The sequence below is a fragment of the Apis cerana genome, linkage group LG10 (assembly GCF_029169275.1).
Source record: "Apis cerana isolate GH-2021 linkage group LG10, AcerK_1.0, whole genome shotgun sequence".
In the NCBI taxonomy this organism is placed as follows: Eukaryota; Metazoa; Arthropoda; class Insecta; order Hymenoptera; family Apidae; genus Apis; species Apis cerana.
Window position 1 is genome coordinate 5,721,140 of NC_083861.1, and position 19,042 is coordinate 5,740,181.

Sequence of the window (19,042 nt, forward strand, 5' to 3'; positions counted from 1 at the left end):
TTTAAAGAAAAAAATTTGATCAAAAATAATCTTCACATTCGAAAAATGAAATTTCATTAAACGATAAAGTTTCCAAAAAAAACTTTCCCTCTTGGCATGTAAAAAATCCATTATTTAATAATCCACTCACGATTCAACTTTAATGCCACAGAATAGCTCTCTTATAAAAAAAAAATGAATTTTTTCTCTCTAACATTCATCCCTTCCCTCACTTCTCTCTCAACAAGCGATAATTAATCTCCAGACAAAAGTCAAGATCAAAAGCTTGAATCCTCTCTTCGATCAAAACCTTGCAATCTTGAATCCCTTCGAGAGAACCAAATTTTTAGCACAGAACAATTTTCAAACTCTCTCTCCTTCCTCCATCCAATTGGAATTTAATTTACGCGGATTCACCTTCTCCAATCTTCGATTAATTAAAAGGCAACCACGCCGATGGACACAATTCCTCCTCGCATCTCACCACTTACAACTTTTCCAGAAAAAAACCTTCCTCCTTTAATTTCAATATTCGTTATACGAAATCTTCAAATGAACCACACGACAACAACAACACTCACACACTCGATCCACCACGCACAAACACCGAATTTCAAAGGGAAACAACACTGCAACAACACTCAGGAACAGACTTAATAACCACACGAGTCCACGAGACGTGTCGCGCGCGAAACACGTGACTCGCGGCTGCCCCAGCCGTACTTCCGGTTCACGAGCTTCTGGCTCGCGCGTTACTTCCTCGTGAAGAGGCGAGAGGAGCCGCGCGACGGCCGACGATCTACTGAGACGACGTTATCGCGGATACTACTAGCCCACTGGCCCTCATTCCTCCCAGCGCCCCTTCTTTCAGCCGGCGTGCATCACCCCCAACCCTGATCGAGATCCTACTGTTATAGGTTAGGTTTTCGAACGCGTGCGCTTGCGTCGAGCCACGGACGGCCCACCAACGCGACGATACATAGACCACAGACACCTGTTCGTGCCGGCACCGCGAGGGGATGCGATTCTGGTTGCGGTTCCTGCTCGATGGAGGGTTTAACGCGGTCAAATTTACTTCTGAATTAAATTCCCCTTCGTTTCGAAACGTTAAAATGTTAAATTTTTTTTTTCTCTTTTTTCTCTCTTACAATAAATTCGAAGCGATGAAGGGGTGGAGTTGAGAGTTTTTAAAATGTGAGTTTGGCGCGAATGAGAGATTGAATATATATGGAGTGAGCTTGAGAGCGATACGGTGGTTAAATTATTATTATTGAAATTTGATGAAGGATGAAATTAAATTATTGCACGAGTAATAATGTAATAAAGTAAATAAATTTTGTTTATTGTATGTCGATATGTTGATATGTTATGGATATGTACGTTAAATACGGAGAAGTGTGTTTGTGGATCGAGATCTATATAGAGTTTTGTATGGAGTGATTTGGAGGAGGTTTTTGTCGAGGAAATTTGCGTTGAAGAAATATGCGTTGAAATTTGACCACGAAAATTATTAATTTCATTGATTTTATATCTATAAAACAATGAGATTAAATTATTTTATGTAAAATAAAAATAATCCACGAATTTTACTTAGAGAAAAATTGTTTAGTTTAATAATATTTAGTTTTAATAATATTATTAATTATTAATTATTAGTTTAATAATATAGTTTAATAAATTTAAATATTAATAATATAAATTTCAAATCGTTATTTTTAATTTTCCAAATTATATTAAAATGATAAATAAATATCTACAAACCTCAAATACCACCACAAACCATAACCATAATTTCCAATTATAAATAGTTGTCGCAAAATTTTACTCTGAATTTAAATTATTACTTTTAATCTCGCACCATTGTATGAAATTTCTTATTTTTGAGCACCTATTGACTTTATATTTTACGTAACGCGACCCAATTTGATCATAGTTCGCGAGAGACCTCAAGAGAATATCACACGATAGTTCATAAGATTCAACCTGTTTGTAAAATCAGTGCACGACCATTCTTATAAAAGAGTGGTGAATGTGTTTTGAAATACGATTAACTTTTAGCTCGGAAGGCGAGAATAACCGAAGGGATAAGCTTCAGAATTCGAAATCAGTATAATGATTAAATTGTACGATCGATCGATTCTATAGTTTTAATCCTGTGATGTCCCTTAAGTCATTTTCCAGACCGAATATATTTTTCTATCGTGACAAGATTTCTTAAACTTGAGGAAAATATGAAAAATTCACTATGTATATTTTTCTTTTCTATTTTTTTCTTAAAATATTTACAGCTCTTCTTTCGTTTGATGAATCAGAAAGAAAATTAAAATACAAAAATTTGAAAATCTTCATTTGAAATAAAAAAAAAAAAATACTATAGTATGATAAATTATTTCAGTTTCAACTTCATCGAAGATCAAATAAATGATTTACAAACGTAATTTTATTTAGTTTAATTCAAATAAAATAATAAATAATTGATCACAATTTATGATTAAGATATCTCTAAATTCTACTGAACAAAAATTAGAAATATTTTAAACTTTTGACTGTCAATAATTAAAAAATAAAATCTAAAAATGTAATTTTTTATCTTCTATTTCTATCTTATTTTGGCCTGTATCATAAAATTGGTAGAAACTCTCAATTTCTATCATCTCGAATTAAAATATTTCTTTCAATTAAAATAACAATGCCCTTTTGAAACGGCGAATTACATGGAAAAGACTCGTTTACAGCGAAAGGACGCATCTATCTAGGTAAATTCGCGTTTCTCACGTCTGCCGGAATTTCATGGAAATACGCGAAATGACCGAAAACCTAGATAATTAAGATTAAAAACCTGGACGCCTGATATCCGACTAATTTTTAGCACGTAAATCGATCATCTGTCTGACATCACTTGACAAGTGACGGATTCCATATATTCTTGGCTTTTTCCGATCGACCTAGAGAACTACTTCAACGTCAGTTTGGAAAGGCTTTGAAAAATCGAAAGTCCATTTTGTTAAAAAATTTTTAACAAAAATTACAGAAAAAAATTTATAGAATAAGCATTTAGAAAGATTAAAATTTTTTAATACGATTAATACGATACAAAGAAACAGAATAATTTCACACTGAAAGCATTAGAAATAAAAACGAAAAAATGTATTCATAAAATTTACTTGAACAATAGAATAAATTAAAAAAATAAATTTTCTTTTATTATCAATATCAAAAAAAGGAGTATTCAAATAAAATTTAAATTATTAAATTTTTATATTGAAACAATAAATAAATATAAATTCTCCCAATTAACCTTACTTTTATAACAAATAAAATAACTTAATAAATCAAACAAATCAATAAACTCAATAAATAAATAAAATGATTAATTATTCATATAAAAAAATTATTTCCACTTCACTGTGAAGATAAGTATTATTAACCAAAGAAAAGAGTACTCCTTTTATTTAATTTATAAGTTAGAATGAAATGCAACAGAGAACAATATAAGCGCAAAATTGCGCTGCACGAAATTGCAATCGGTGTAAGCTCGTTTGACAGTTTTGATCTGGCTCTTTCATTGCGCGGATATTAAATTTTTTTTCCTCCAACAAAAATTCACGTATCGTGGTGTCGCGTTTGGCATATTCATATAAAACCATCAAAAATTGAAATTTTAACTGAAGGGACAGATTTCCAAATTTATCGAATTCACAAAAATCGTTGTCACAAAATTTCATCGTTTTCAAATAGTTTCGATAAATTTCAAATTAAAAAATTTCGAATCTAATAAATCTCATCAATTCTTATCTCTTATACTTTTTACAATTTTTAAAAAATAAACCAATTTTTTGAACTTACACTCATAAAATTTTTCTTCATCGAATATTTCGTTTCTATTGCTTTCTAGGAAAAACTATGTATATAAACCTGTACATTCGCTAAATTCAGAAATAAGTATGTTGCCACATATACAAGTTAATTTTCTACTCATATTTCATAATTAAGTGAAACGATATAGCTATCCTATGTCCAATTCAAGAAATATGCATGGATCTGCAGGAATTTGTGAGATTAGCATTCCTCAACTACTGCAAGAACTGTCCTTGTAGTTTGTAATACCTTACAGAAATACCTTACATTATTCTGTTGTAATGAATAATCCTCGATCATTGAATTAGATTTATTCAAAATATCAATTTTCTTTTTATTTATTTTTTTTAATAAGATTGGAAAAAGGAAATAAATTCTGATAATAATTAATAAAAATCTTACACTCGCATATTAACAATTTATATTTCTTCCCTGTAAAATAACGAGAAAAAATATAATATCAAATCTTTTTTTCTTATGATTTAATCTTTAAAAATTTAAAATTCATTAAAATCAAATTCATTGCATTAATGATTTTTCTAACAAATATGATATTAATACAATTAATCACATCGCGACATTCATTTCTCAAAAAAAAAGAAAGAAAGAAAATATAAAGTTTCACTAATAATATGAAAAAAAAAAACATTCATTTTCAATTGTTAAATAAAATTTTCTTTTCTCTTTATTTATTTATTTTACGTAGCATCAATAAAATAAAATTCCTTTAAACGAGTATCTAAACAATCAAACTTTGATCCCGTTAAATAAAGAAAATAGAAAGGAATTGAACATTCCTGAAGAAGAACTTTTAACAAAAGTGTCAAACCGTCGAATACTTCTCGAACAGAGAAAAATGCATCTTCCGAAATTCCATCGACAGAAGATGCCGATCCTTGCATGGCACAACTCGTTTCGTCGAAACTTTTCCATTGTTTCGATAAATTTTAAAACCCGTATCGTTCTACATTCTTGTTTTACATTCGACGTTTATTCGAGACTTTTAACACATACGAACGTACAACACTTTTCGATTTTATTTTTTTCCAATATTTAATTTGCAAAAATCTATTCCCGGATCTTTTTAATATGAAAATGAGTCAACAACAGTAGCATATTTAAAAATATATTCGGAAAAATTTATAATATGGATTTTTCGTTGATTAAATTTTTTATGGCAAATTTTTTTCAATAAATTCTGAAAAAATTTTCTTCAAAATTTCTATCTTTGATGTAGAAATTTATTAATTAAAGTAATTCTAATAAAAATTAGCTAAATAATTTAAAATATTTTATATTATTTTTTCTAAAATAAAAAATGGGATAAAAAACTTGAATTTTATTCAAAATAAAATTTAAACGTGAACAAATTTCTAAATTGTAAATTATAAACAATTTATAATTCTATAAGATACTATTTCCTTTTAAATCATTTAAATCTAAGATAGTAATGAAAAAAGTGGAAGAAAACAATAATGGTCAGACAAGCATATTAACCTTAAAAGATTTTAAATCAAAAAATAAAAATAATTTTGAATTTCGATAAAACGAATAAAAAATACAATACATTCGATACCATTGAGCGTTAGGATTCAAAGGCTAATTTTAAAACAGGAAAAAGTTGTAAAAATTCGAGCAACAGATACTTTGAAACAGTGAAGTACCCTTTAGCTGATATATTTTCACTCGAGAATCTGGAGAAAAGCCAAGCCCAACTTTCAGCTGAATTTCCAAGCTTCCAACATGTTCAACACTAACCACTACAACTTTACTACTGTTTTCATTTCGAACATCGACCGAAACATTTTCTAAACAGTCGTTGCATGTATTTCTATATCATCATCGATCGAATTGCATCGAATTTTTTTCCACAATTTTAAATATTTTCGATATTTTTGATATATACGATTCCATTGTTGATAGAATTAATATCCTTGTGTTGTTTATCATAAAAATAATGAATAGAAATTTACAAAATTTTTTTATAAATATATAAAAATTTTTTATTAATGAAATTTGAAAGTCTTTTGATATGATTGATAACTAAATTATTTCATGTATATAGATATTTTTTGATTGAACGGTAAATTTCGTTTGTGATAAAAAAAATGTAAATGTATATTTATACCCAAGAATTACAAGTCTGTCAAATTTTTTAAAATAGCAAAATAAAAATCTACGGACAGACTTATTATTATCAACTATATATGCATTCTAATATTTTGAAGAACCAAATATTACAAATATTTTAATGATTATATGACTTTCCAAAAATCACGCCTATCTTTCTTAAATCAGATATAAAAAAAATCTCCTACAGAGGAAAGCTCTTGGCTTAAAAAATTCATGCAACCTATAAAGTCAATGTACCGACACTCGAGAGCGACGTGTCGAAACGAAAATCTTCGAGAGAGAAAATGATATAAGGGATGAAAAGTTAGGTGGTGTTCTACCGGCACCGATCGAGCCGCATTATGCAAATTCCAAAAGAATTTTGAACGATAGCAATGGATATATGAATGGTTGGTTGTCCATTGTATCTGATTTAAAAATGATACAAGATTAAATTGGATACGCATTAAGTAGAATATTTATTAATGAAATTCGATTAAATTCGAAATGAAATATGAAAAATTAAATTTGATTTTCATGAAATATGAAAAATTAAATTTGATTCGTTTTTATTATTTTTTTTTTTATAAATAAGGATTGAATGGAATCAATATAATACATAATTTATCGTGATTATTTGTTGATAGTTAAAATGATTAAATTTTGGAGATATCATTATCATTTTTGAAATTGAGTATCATATTTAAGATCAAATGATTAAGATCAACATGAAAATTACTTTTTATATTATTTCTCTATTAAAAATCTAAATCTCTATCTTGTTAAATTTAAAATTAACTTATAATTATATCGAACACGATTTAATTTTTATATTGTCATTTCTATATTCTTATTCTGTGCCTGTCTTATATATTTATTTTAATTAATTAAAATAATAGTTCTATTTTTTATCAATCGATCGATATTAAATTATTTTAAAATTTAACGTTCGAAAAATCAATCAACGTATTACGCAAGAAATTACTCGACCTATTCTTAATTTATGAACTGTTTAATCCGATTAAGGAGCTGCTTAAACTGGACGAGAAGTCGTTTAAGTTAGATAATAATTAAGCTGTCTTGAAATGCAAACGCTACTTTGGAAGCATCGTTTCTATAGAGCGAGTGAAATACTCGTAAGCAGGGTTCAAGACTCGATTGAATTTCTGTTACCACTTTCCCTCTTACATAGTTTGCTAACCTAAAGGTGATTTAACATGGACTATCGATGCAGAAGTTATCTAACTTGTTTAAAAATTGACTTTGACAAATTTCTACCAATTCATTAATCAACTACAATGGATGATGCTGATTGCATCAGAAACTATTCAATTCTTGTCTGAACGAAGATTCTTTTCTTAAACAAAGAAGCTACAATTTACGGTATTCTCATTTATAGATTCATATTTGATATCCTCCCATGAATATAATCATATATGATAAATATAAATGATCCAATAAATAAGGAAAAACTTTATAAAAATTATTTAAATATTTTTGAAAAAATTAATATAATTTTCTACTTGAAAACGATAATAAATTCGAAAATTATCTCGAATAAATTTAATGCGTGACAAAATTATTTTCTTCGCGTCATTTAATATAAAGAAAAAAGATATTCCTTTGTTTCTGAACAAATAATTTCTAATATCCCGTATAAAATACAAAATCGCGGGACAGAATTGTTCATCGAGAAACTCGAAGGAAGCTAAAAAGAGACCAGATCAATTTAGAAATCTTTCTTCTTTCGATTCGACGTATGTACCGAGTTTAAAAGGATAGAGAATCATTAGAGGGACGGAATGGATGAAGAATATAACGGATATGAAGAGTTTCACAGAATATAAAACCTGGCACGATTGGTAGGGATGGTCGACCCCTTTTGTCGGCCGTTTGCAACTTCCTGCGTCGCACGTTTCATTTCCTACCTTTCTTTACTTTCGTGTGCAGCCACCGTGCCGGCTGCATTAATCAAATGTCTCTTTCTCTCGTATATCATATTTTATCATCTATTTCATCTGTATCATCTAGGTAAACAAACCGTTTTTATTATGACTAACGACATTTGTATGATTTTTTCTCTATTTTTTATTTATTTTTTTATTTTTATTATTTTTTTTTTTTCAATGAATCAAATTTGAAACGCGATTTTCGTTTAAACTATTTTGGAATGCTTTATTAGGTATTTGGTATATTTCTCGGAATGTTAAGATATCACGTTAAAATAGAGGATATTTCGTTAGCATAGATTGCAAAGTTTTCTCTTCATTGTTCCTTTACGTTGTGAAATGAAATTCTTTCTTTGTAGTGTATTATAACTTAGATTGTACGTGACTTTTTAAAGACATTTATAAAGACAAAGGTAAATAACTCACTCTATATATAATATGTATATATATGTATACTATCCAATTATGTATAGCATCTACTGAAGAATCCATTCGTGACAGGTCGAAATAAACTTTGATGATTTCAATTATTTATATTATAAGGAAGTATATCTTGTAATAAAGTTATTGCTTTTACTATTTACTATTGTTTTTGTCTGAGGATAACTTAATATTTAACAAATCGTTATAAAAATGTTAACGACTATCTGAAAACACCAAAAAATTCATTTTGTATCTTTTTACTCTCCCTCCCCTATTTTAATTAGTTTTTATAAATTTTACAAATATATTTTACAAAAATATTTTATAAATTATTTGATGACTATTTTCTATACTCTGCAACTTGTAATTCACTAATCATTAATCAATTTACCAATAAATAAATTATTGTGCGAAAGGAATTTTTCTTCCATAAAACAAAAAATTGTTTAAATTTTTTTTACCTGGTACAAAAATAATATCATACCTTAAACTTCTTGATAATTCATCGTGATATATCCTCTTTATGGTATTTTAAAATCAATAAAGTTTATCGTCGTAATTTCTAATTAACTAACGTAAGAGGAACAATGAAGAGCAACAAGTTTCTCGTCGACTTTTCGATGCACGATTTCAATTTCACTCGCTTTATTTCTTCATTAAATCGATTTAATTAGGATAAAAGCACTCGTGTTGGTTTCGTAGAATAAACAGATCCAAGCAAAAGACTCGAAATATAATCACGCTGATGCGAAATTCTACGAATCACGATAAAGATGAAATTACACGAATCAAATGACGATTTCTGGTCAGTATAATATTAACTTAGTTCTATCTATTTCTATATTCCTTCTATTTCTGTTTCCAATGTTAATCGAAGATTCTAGATATTGATAAATTTACACTAGATTGAAAATTCGCGTTTTATTTAGATTAGATTCTATTGATCAATGTTCTCTGAAGAAAATTTAAATCAAATTAAAACAAATATAATATATTCAGAAAAATAAAGTACTTTCAGTAATATTATTTGAAAATATCGTTTCATTTGTTATATTATTACGTTTAAATTATGGATAAATATTATTTATTATTTATATATGTAAATTTTTTTAATTGAAATTCAATAAATGCGTCGAAGATAATTAAATTCCATTTTCCATTTCTGATTTCCTATATTATTACTCTAAATTCTCTCCTATTATTTACATTAAATAATTCTTATTTCAAAATAATATTTATAATTATTGAGTTGATAATTTAAAAAATGATGAAAAAATAATAAACAAAAATAGAAAAAACGAAATCATCTTCGAAAATCTTTAACTAAAAAATAAATTTAACAATTTATAAAAAAAGACTCGAATAAATTTTTGTTTTCTTTTTCGAAATAACAAATGCACATCTTTTACACAATATTACCAGCAAATATATAAAGTATTCCCGGATCAAATGATCGAATTGCAGTACGAGTAAAAATAAGAAAAGAAATATTAAAATATTAAAAGAATATTATAAACATGTGAAATCGCTTTATTACATTGCAAAAAAATTTATGTTTCAAAATGCCATTCCCCATTACAAATGCAATCTTGAGGAAATTGAATTTATCATTCTCTAAATTTCATCTTCATATTTTTTTACTTTAATTCAGTGAACACACTATTAATCCTTTTTATTAGTTCTTGCCACGAATTGACTATCGACACAATCGATACATAATTTTCATTATATTTCCCATAGATAAAAATCCAATAGTATAACATGAGCAATGTGTCCTCCGCAATCCATCTCTCATAAAAATATTCGTTCAACCATTCTTTAACGGATCTCGCGTAATATACCGGACATATATTTTATTATAACTTTTTTCTAAAACATTTTCAACATATATTTATATAATATTCTTTTCTTATTTCTACTCATAGAATATACTGATATTCCGGGGACACTTTGTATTAAAGATACACTATATTTATTTAAAGACACATTTCTACGATTAATAAATAATTAATTATTTCACGTTTCGTTAAATAAAATTAAAAATATACAATTTCTCGTTTCTCTTTCGAACCAACAATTTATCAATTTATCAATAAGAATCAAGATGTAAAAGTAATTTAAAGAAATGTTCGTCGAAATGTTATATTCATACATTCGAAATATCGAGTGAATGATCTATTCATAAGCGCGCTCATCCAAACGATTAAATATACAATATCTCGCTCGATGGAGTTTGATAAGAGGCACAAGTGAGTGTCGACGAGGAAAATTTCGAGTTTAATGTGTCGCACGCGTACAACTCATTTGACGATGATCGAGTTACGCTTAACACGCGTGTCAATCGCTACGCTTACTGCAGACTTTATGTCACGACAACTTCGCCAATGTTCATCGATCCCGAGTTTGATCAGATTTTATACTAGTCTAATCTTCGAAATGATAACTCTCCCATTAAATCTGCTTAATTTTATGAGAAAAGTTTCAGATACGTGGTTTTCGATTCCGTAATTTTACGTTTATAAACGCAAACGATTTGAAGTTTGAAGCATGATTTTGTAGAAACTTGAAGTATGAAATTTGATTAAAGATATTATTGACAATTTTTTAATCGATTTGTTAAATATACTATAATTTACTCAACTTTCATTTCGAAGTTCCTATTTCTTATCTTTTCTATGATAAGGAAAAAAATGAAAGGAAAAGAAAATCTTTTTGATTATTCTTTTTTAATACTCCTATCTAAAAGAATAATTTAATTTAATTTAAAATAATTGTAAAAGAAACTGATGAATAAGATATGGATACGAAACAGTACTCTCAAGCTTTACCTCATGTCAATTTTATGAATATTCTTAGAGGAACAGATCAATCATAAATCCTGACGATTCTCAAAACATAAATTTTGCGATGTGTAATAAGTTTTTACAATTTTTAAAAAAATTTTCTGATTTATTCTTTATCTTGACAGCGTGATCATAATGAAAAATTAATTAAATGTTTTAGATCCTATTCAACATTATACGTTGCCTAATGTTCATAACTATCCATCATTTTATCTTTACAAACTGCTAGCTAACTATTATTAATCTCATTATACCACAGAGCTTATTGTTAGCTTATTGAGGAAGCTTATATAATGCTACTCTAATATAAACGATATAAAAGTTTCTACTACAAATATTCACAAGTAAAACAGGAATTAATATCTCTTTGTCGCCAATCACAACTTGTGTTCCTCTTCCTTTCCTTCTAAAAAAGAATATCCTCCAAAGTTTTCTCTTCCCATTCTCATTTACAAAACCATATTATTCTATTTATTATACTATCGATCAAATATGCAATATTCAAAATTTCATATTGCATAAAACAAGCTATTTAACTTCCACATCCATCGCAATAAAGAATCAAGAAAAATAATATCATTCCGTCAAAAAATCCAAAAACAAAAAAATTCCTTTTCTCTCAGAGATCCATCCTCGTTAACATTGCGCGAATGAAGATCCATCGGCGTGGACTGTTGGATCAGAATGTCGCAATCTGTGACCTCGACCCGATCTCAGTGTCGTCCTTGGAAGATCCATCGAGTTTCGAGGAGGTCAGCCAAGGTAATGGCCGTAAGTAAGTTTAACGCTTTCTCAAGAGGAGACTGAATAACGTAGAACACGGTACCTCCATTACCAATGTGCTTCTGCTTCCAATTTCTGGTCTGTTGGTGGGACAAAGGATCGCAAACAGATCGATAGAACGATCCATCAAAGACATTGAGTGTCTCGTCTTGATCCTATAGCCTTACTTATCTCGTGTCTTGGCCCATATTAGGATAATTATCCACTCGTTCCATGATCGAGACAAAGGGGATGAAGGTATTGGGAATAATCTGTTAGATGTGATTGTTGGAAACGTAGATTATTCACGATTATCGATCCTTTGGCATTGAATTCCATTGTACGAGAGTGTTAGGATTTCATTGAACAAATTAAGGAAGAGATTTTGATATGAAAAGATGATGGGAATAATAACTAATCAAAGTTGGGCAATAAAAAACGAAATAAAAAATTAACCAGTTAAAATTTTGAACAAATTTACAACACTTGTAATTGTTAATTATCATAAATCGAGTATTTGATGTAACATTTAATTAAAATTGTTAGATATTTTGAATAATAACTTATTGAAACGACTTCATTTTTAATTTCAATTGTTAAAAATCTCGATAGCTTATTGTTATTTTCTTTTAACTAAAATGATTATTAAATATTCATTATTTTTAAAGAATGAATTGAGAGAAAAAATGAGAGAAGAAAATATTCCGATGTATCATAATTTTTTATATTATTAAATATTTTTATCATTGATCAATTAATTATAAAATTGATGCATATTGCAATTATGATGTAACATTTGAATCTCAATTAAAAAACTCCAAATATTAGTTTTTCACTTTTAAATAAAATTTGAAAGAGAAAGAGCAATTAAAAGCAAAACGTTGTCTTTTATGCAAATGGACAACTAAAAAAAGACGAAACACACAAAGGGTTTAATTAAAACGAAATTGTCCACAGAAGGCGCGAATTAGAGAAGCAAGATGACTTTGAGTCGCAGTGCAGAAAACGAAGGAAATGGAAGAAAAGGGGGCGGAAAATAACATATATACAAGATATAAGATAATGAGATCTTGCGTATGCAAGGTAGGAGACAATGATCGTTTGAAAATAGTAAAGTTTCAAACTTCTGTGGAATTAAACGAAATTCTGTTACGTGCCTCCACTGTGATATACGAATATAAATTCTTATACAAAATTTCATACAACGTATAAAATAATTGTAATATTGCGCATAAAAAGATTTATTTTTGAATGTAAAAGAACGAAATACAAATGAAAGCTTGCCCAAAAAGAAGATTTAATTCATAAGTATTTTTGAGCAAGCACCTAATAATGAAATATTAATATTGATATGATATTTATATTATAATTAATGATAATTAAAAAAAAAATTTAATTCGTAATTGTGACATCAATCGTTATACTATGAAATAATAATATAAAATAAAGAAGAATAATAACAGCTAAAAAAATAGAATTGTATTCAATTACAGTCTACTTAATCTATATGATACTGATCTATACTATTTGCCTAGGTAGAAGATTATAAATTATCCTATTCTATTCATCTGGTCATGACTTATCTGATCGTGAATAGTTTATAGTGCTTGTTCATCCGACAGAAAGTGCTTGCTCATTCGACAGAAAGTGCTTGTCTGATCATAATTGTCTTATTCTACTTGTCCCATACTATTATCGTCTTATATATATCTATATACAATAAAAATATCGATATGTGGATTGTATATTCTGAATAATCTTTTATTATTATTATTAAAAAATCAAATATTTTTTTATTAATTTGAAAAATTTTACGTTGCATACTCGCGTAGCAGTGTATCAATGATAGTTTCAATTCTTCTAACGTGATTTCTCTTGTAATAGTTTCCCAATAATCATGATTAAACGTTAGAAACCAAATTTCAATTTATCCTTTGAAAACTTTCCTTTTACTACACGTCTGAAGTTGTTGTTGCGCGAAAATCGTGAAATTCTAAAATCTATATACTAATACTACTTTTCCTCTGATCAGAATATGTGTCGATCCGCAATATACTTTTAATATATATTAAAAATCTTAAAATAGCCTTTCTTTCATTTTCTTTGTCAAAATAGTAAAAAAGTAATGTTACCAAAATCAAAAAATTTATTATTATATTCTCCCTTTTTTTAACAGATCATTCTTTATTTGATCTCTTATGATAATTCTCTATGATAATTCTCAAAGAAATTTCACGAATCAAAAATACAATATTTCTCGTGAGATATTTTATTTTAAACATCTATAAAATTTCAAATAAATCAGAATCTTCGATAGATTATAAAACAAAAAAGAATAAAATTTTGACGGGAGACACGACAAAGGCAAAAACTTCCGGAGTACAACTGACATCCGGTCCCTTTCTTTTCATAGATTTCCCGGCGGGAATGTTTATAGGCGATCGGCGAAATCCGAGGGAACGTTACGATGGGTATTTCTCTGACAGATAATCGATGCCCCTGTCCACGACTGATTTTAGCTCCTCGAAAAATCGCAATCCAACCTGGCGAAATCGAATACCCTTGTGAGATAGTGTATTATGCGTGAAATCGTTTGAATCGACGAAATCTTGTGTGATTGATCGAGCTAATGATTATTTGAATTATGATTTTTCAAAAGATTTTTCATATCTAAAAAATTTTATCCTAAATTTTTATCTTTTCTTTTTGATAAAATATTGAATTAACAATAATATTAAAATAAAATAAAAACAATAACGATACAATTGGTCAAAAGAAAAAATTATCGAATGATAAATAAATTTATAATACGTTATGATCATCGTCCACTAATTATTTGATGAAATCTTTCGATTAAAATTTTATTTAACGATCAAAAATTTCCAATGAAACTTTTTAATAAAATTATTCATCATGAATAAATTATCAAATTATTATTAATAACATTATTATAACATTCATAAAAATTGAAAATTGATTAATGGCATCATATCCTGGATAAAAATAGGGATCATAACGTCTCATTGGAAAAATCTATTTATATCCAACATTAACAATGAGTCTCTGCATATGTCAATACGTCTGGAAAACAAAAGTTTACTTTTCTCATTTCAACGAGACATCGCTTCATCAGTGATCCTTTTATATTTACAATTTTTTTTCTTCTTATTCTTCTTCTTTTTTTTCCAATAAAAAAAGATTACGCTCTATGCGGAAAAAACGATTGTCAAAATTCCTGTTTAAAGACGAAAGCCTCTTTCGTTATACGATTCTTGTTTCGAAAATGACGTAGAATCGATGAAAACGACGGAATGCTCCATCTCTCTGACAGTTCGCGATGAAACCGATGATTCTTCGTCAATTTGAGGATCAATCAGTTTGAAAGCTTTCAGACTTTTCTTTAGATCTGTGCGGGAACGAAAACACCTCTTTCTTTTCCAACGATTGAGAATTGATCTCTTGTTCTTGGATAGAGAAACTTTATGAATTATTTCCTTTATTTCGAAGAAATTATTATAGATTAAATTATTTTACTATAAATAGTAACAGCAATTATATTAGCCTTATTTTTTTTCCTCTGGCTTCTAATTTTTACAACTCTATTTGAAGATTATGAGAATTATAACGAAGAAAAAATTGGAATTAACAAAGATCTCAAAAGTCGAAAATTTTTATTAAAAAAAAAAAAAAAGAAAAAAAATAGGATATTTTAACGTAAAAGATTATTTATTTAAATGTCTCTATTATATCGAATTTTTTTTCTAACGAAATAATATAAAATAATATAAATTATTAAAATGAAATCGATAATTATATTTTTTTTTGAAAAAAATTTCTACTGTCAAAAAAAATTTCAAAAATGTGATTAAACAGTTCCCTCAAATTTTTCTCCTGAGATTTTTAATTAAATAATGAATTAAATATATTACACGAATCTTTTTTACAAATTTTGAACAAATTACGGTGTTCGATTCTTAAAGACGCCTTTTCTATGCAATGAAAAATTAAACATTGGCATTTTCACTCAACAAATGTATGTTCGCAGTGAATCTCTCATCAATCATCAGCAAAAACCTTTCCCGGTACTCTGCATCGCTTATTCGAACGTATATGTAAGATGGAATTTCGCGAGCAAACATTTCTTTTCCAGATGTATTTCTGTACTTTTGACTTATCGCGTGAACGAAATCTTACCGCTGCCGATGAATCGAAAATTTCATGAAAAAAGATAGATGATTCGCAAAATCAAACGAAATCATATATCATGCACATTCTAAAAAAAAAAACAAAATTGATTTTTGCAAAATTGATTTTTGTATATCGGAGGAATTAATTCGTAGAAATCAGAATACGAGTATATTTTTAAACAAAATATTGTACATATCGATCTACGAAAAATAATACGACTCTCATTTGTTTTCAATGTGATTCAAAGTATCATCTTTCTTCGTGAAAAAGAATACGTTTAATATGAAAAAAGCGTATTATCATTCTTTAACAACAAAATAAAAATATTATTAAAATAAAAAATAGTTCACTTAAAGATTGTTCAAAAGGAAGAAGCACAGTTTGATGATTTACACAAAAACATGCACATTTGATTGATCATACATCAAAATCCGACTTTAATTCGCTCAAACAGGCAATAATATTTTAACGCCAGTCTGATTGCTATCAATATTAACCTACTTATGTTTGCACGAGGGTTATCCGATTTGTGAATTCTCTAATAATCAATTGGAATCTCTAATCCCTGAAAGTTTCATCCCGAAATTATCGTGATAATATTGATAACAGCAAAAAAAAAGAAGAAAGAAAAATAATATTTTCTTTTTACATCATATATATATATATATATACTTCTAATTTCCTTTGCATTTTGTTGAACGAAATTGTTTTCAAAAAGCGCATTATCGAAAGTGTCTTAAAATCGATCAACGTGAAATGGAGTGTTCTGTTGGCGAACGTTCGCTTATGCAAGCAAACAATTATTTGCCAGGCAATATTTGATCCTAATGCCTATACGTGGAAGCATACGTATGCAGCTTCCATAGACCGTATTCGTTTCGTATCCACCAAACCAACGATAAATATTGCAAAATGGATCGGCAATCGAATGAGAAACGATGTTTGATGGTCGATTCGATGACCGCCTCAATTATTCATTGTATATCGGTTGCGGTGTGAGTTACGATATAAATGCTCGCTGACCAAAACAAATAATTATCGCTTAAAAGAATATTTTCTTTTTCGAAACATAATTTTCTTTTGTAATATCTGAATAACTTACGATTCTTTTCTAATTACATAAAAATATATATTTAATAAATAAAAAAATATATATATTTTTTATTTACATTTAGATTGTTGTTTTTTTACATAAAATGTTTTAATATCTATAGTTAGAATACTTTTGTGATTGAAAATAATATTAACGGAAGTTTAATTGAAGAATGAATAAAATTTGATCAAAAACAAGTTTGATTCAATGCTTTTTATTCATTGAAAATCAAGATTAAAATTATTACAATTAATTGGTTTAATTAATTTAATTAATGATTATTAAAAATTCTTTTGTTTTTAATTTTTATAAAAAATAATTTTCGAATTTAATGTTGAATATATAATTCACAATACAAAATATACCTTAAATGATTTTATAAATTTCTGAAATTGGCTATTTTATGCGCAACAATTGTAATAATAAATCATACAAGATCCAAATGAAATAAGGAGCCATATCGAACAGTGGAATAAATTACGGAAATATGAAAAAAAAATTCAAATTATGAATAAAAAGATAACTTATTCAGCATCAACAACTTATTACAATTAATATAAATATGTAAATATATAACGAAATATTAGCAAACTTTCATTTCTGTTTTTCCAAAAATTTTTAAAAATCTACAACAATTAATACTAATTGATGAAAATAAAAATTCCAATCCAAACTTCATCCAAAACAACGCGTTTTCATCAAACAAAATTCTCACCTATGTTCTTTTTAAATTCTAAATAAAATTCAAACTCAAAACCGATCAAGATGAAACGTTTAACAAGCGTGAAAAGTAACCAATACTTGACCTCGTGCTCTCTTGATCGTGCTCTCGTTTCAATTAACGTTGATTTAATCTCATAGAATACTCGTGGATTTCATTCAAATATCAATCGGGAAAAATTGCACAAACGAGTTAATGCACTCGATCGTTTATGTGTCGATTAGTGTATCAAGCGATATCCAATCCTGTAATCGCATCGTTATTTGACCGGCGGCGTATCAAATCTAAATTAGTATCGGCCATGCAGCTCAGTTTCATCGAAGTTAACGAACCGAATAATTCGCCGACATTACTATAATTCTACGATATTTATAGTCAGAAATGTATCATTAATGTATAAAACGAAGGTAGTTCAATCCTCCGATAAAAACGATTAAGATAAAGCTAATTAAAATAAACTTAAATTATTATATTATTCTTTATTCTTTTTCTTATCCTTTTTATAAAAATCGTACGAATTTTTAATAATATAATTTTTTGAAAATTATGAGACGAATTTTTTGTCATTATTATTGCATTCAAGCATTATTGTATTAAATAGTATAATATGATTATCAATTTTATAGTATTATAATATAAATTATAGTATAAATTTTAATTAGTTTAATTCATAAAAGAAAATTTGTTATTCATTGGAAAATTTTTTAACTTATCCTGTTATTTATAATCTCCAATTAAAATAAACTAAAAATTAATTTCCGAATAGTTCGAGTATATTTTTAAGAAAATAAATTATTTTTAATTTGATTTTTTTGTAAAATAGCTGTATTGTAATATAAAGATAGTTAGCAGTTGAAACATATTTCAATGTCAATTTTCTGTAATGTTTTTAAGCAGGCTTTACGAAACTAAATGTAGCCTATGTGTCACTGTCAGTGTTAAATAACGATACACACTACTATACGTATATACTATACGTTCCGTTAAGATAATAAAGCATAAATTTTTACGTAAAATATACTTGGATTTTGAAATCCGGATTAAATACATTTGTTAAATAATATTTAAAATAGTTTTTATACTTATTTACATATCAAAACAAAATACCTACCAA

General features: G+C 27.6%; 1 protein-coding gene across 1 annotated transcript in view; it reads right to left on the minus strand.

Moving 5' to 3' along the window:
* LOC107992884 (uncharacterized) overlaps positions 1-1,604 on the minus strand; it is a 108,344-nt gene extending 106,740 nt beyond the window's left edge. The window contains exon 1 of the mRNA XM_017048997.3: positions 397-1,604. The gene's annotated coding sequence lies outside the window, so the exon portion shown is untranslated. The remainder of the gene's footprint in view (positions 1-396) is intronic.
* Positions 1,605-19,042: the final 17,438 nt, after the last annotated feature.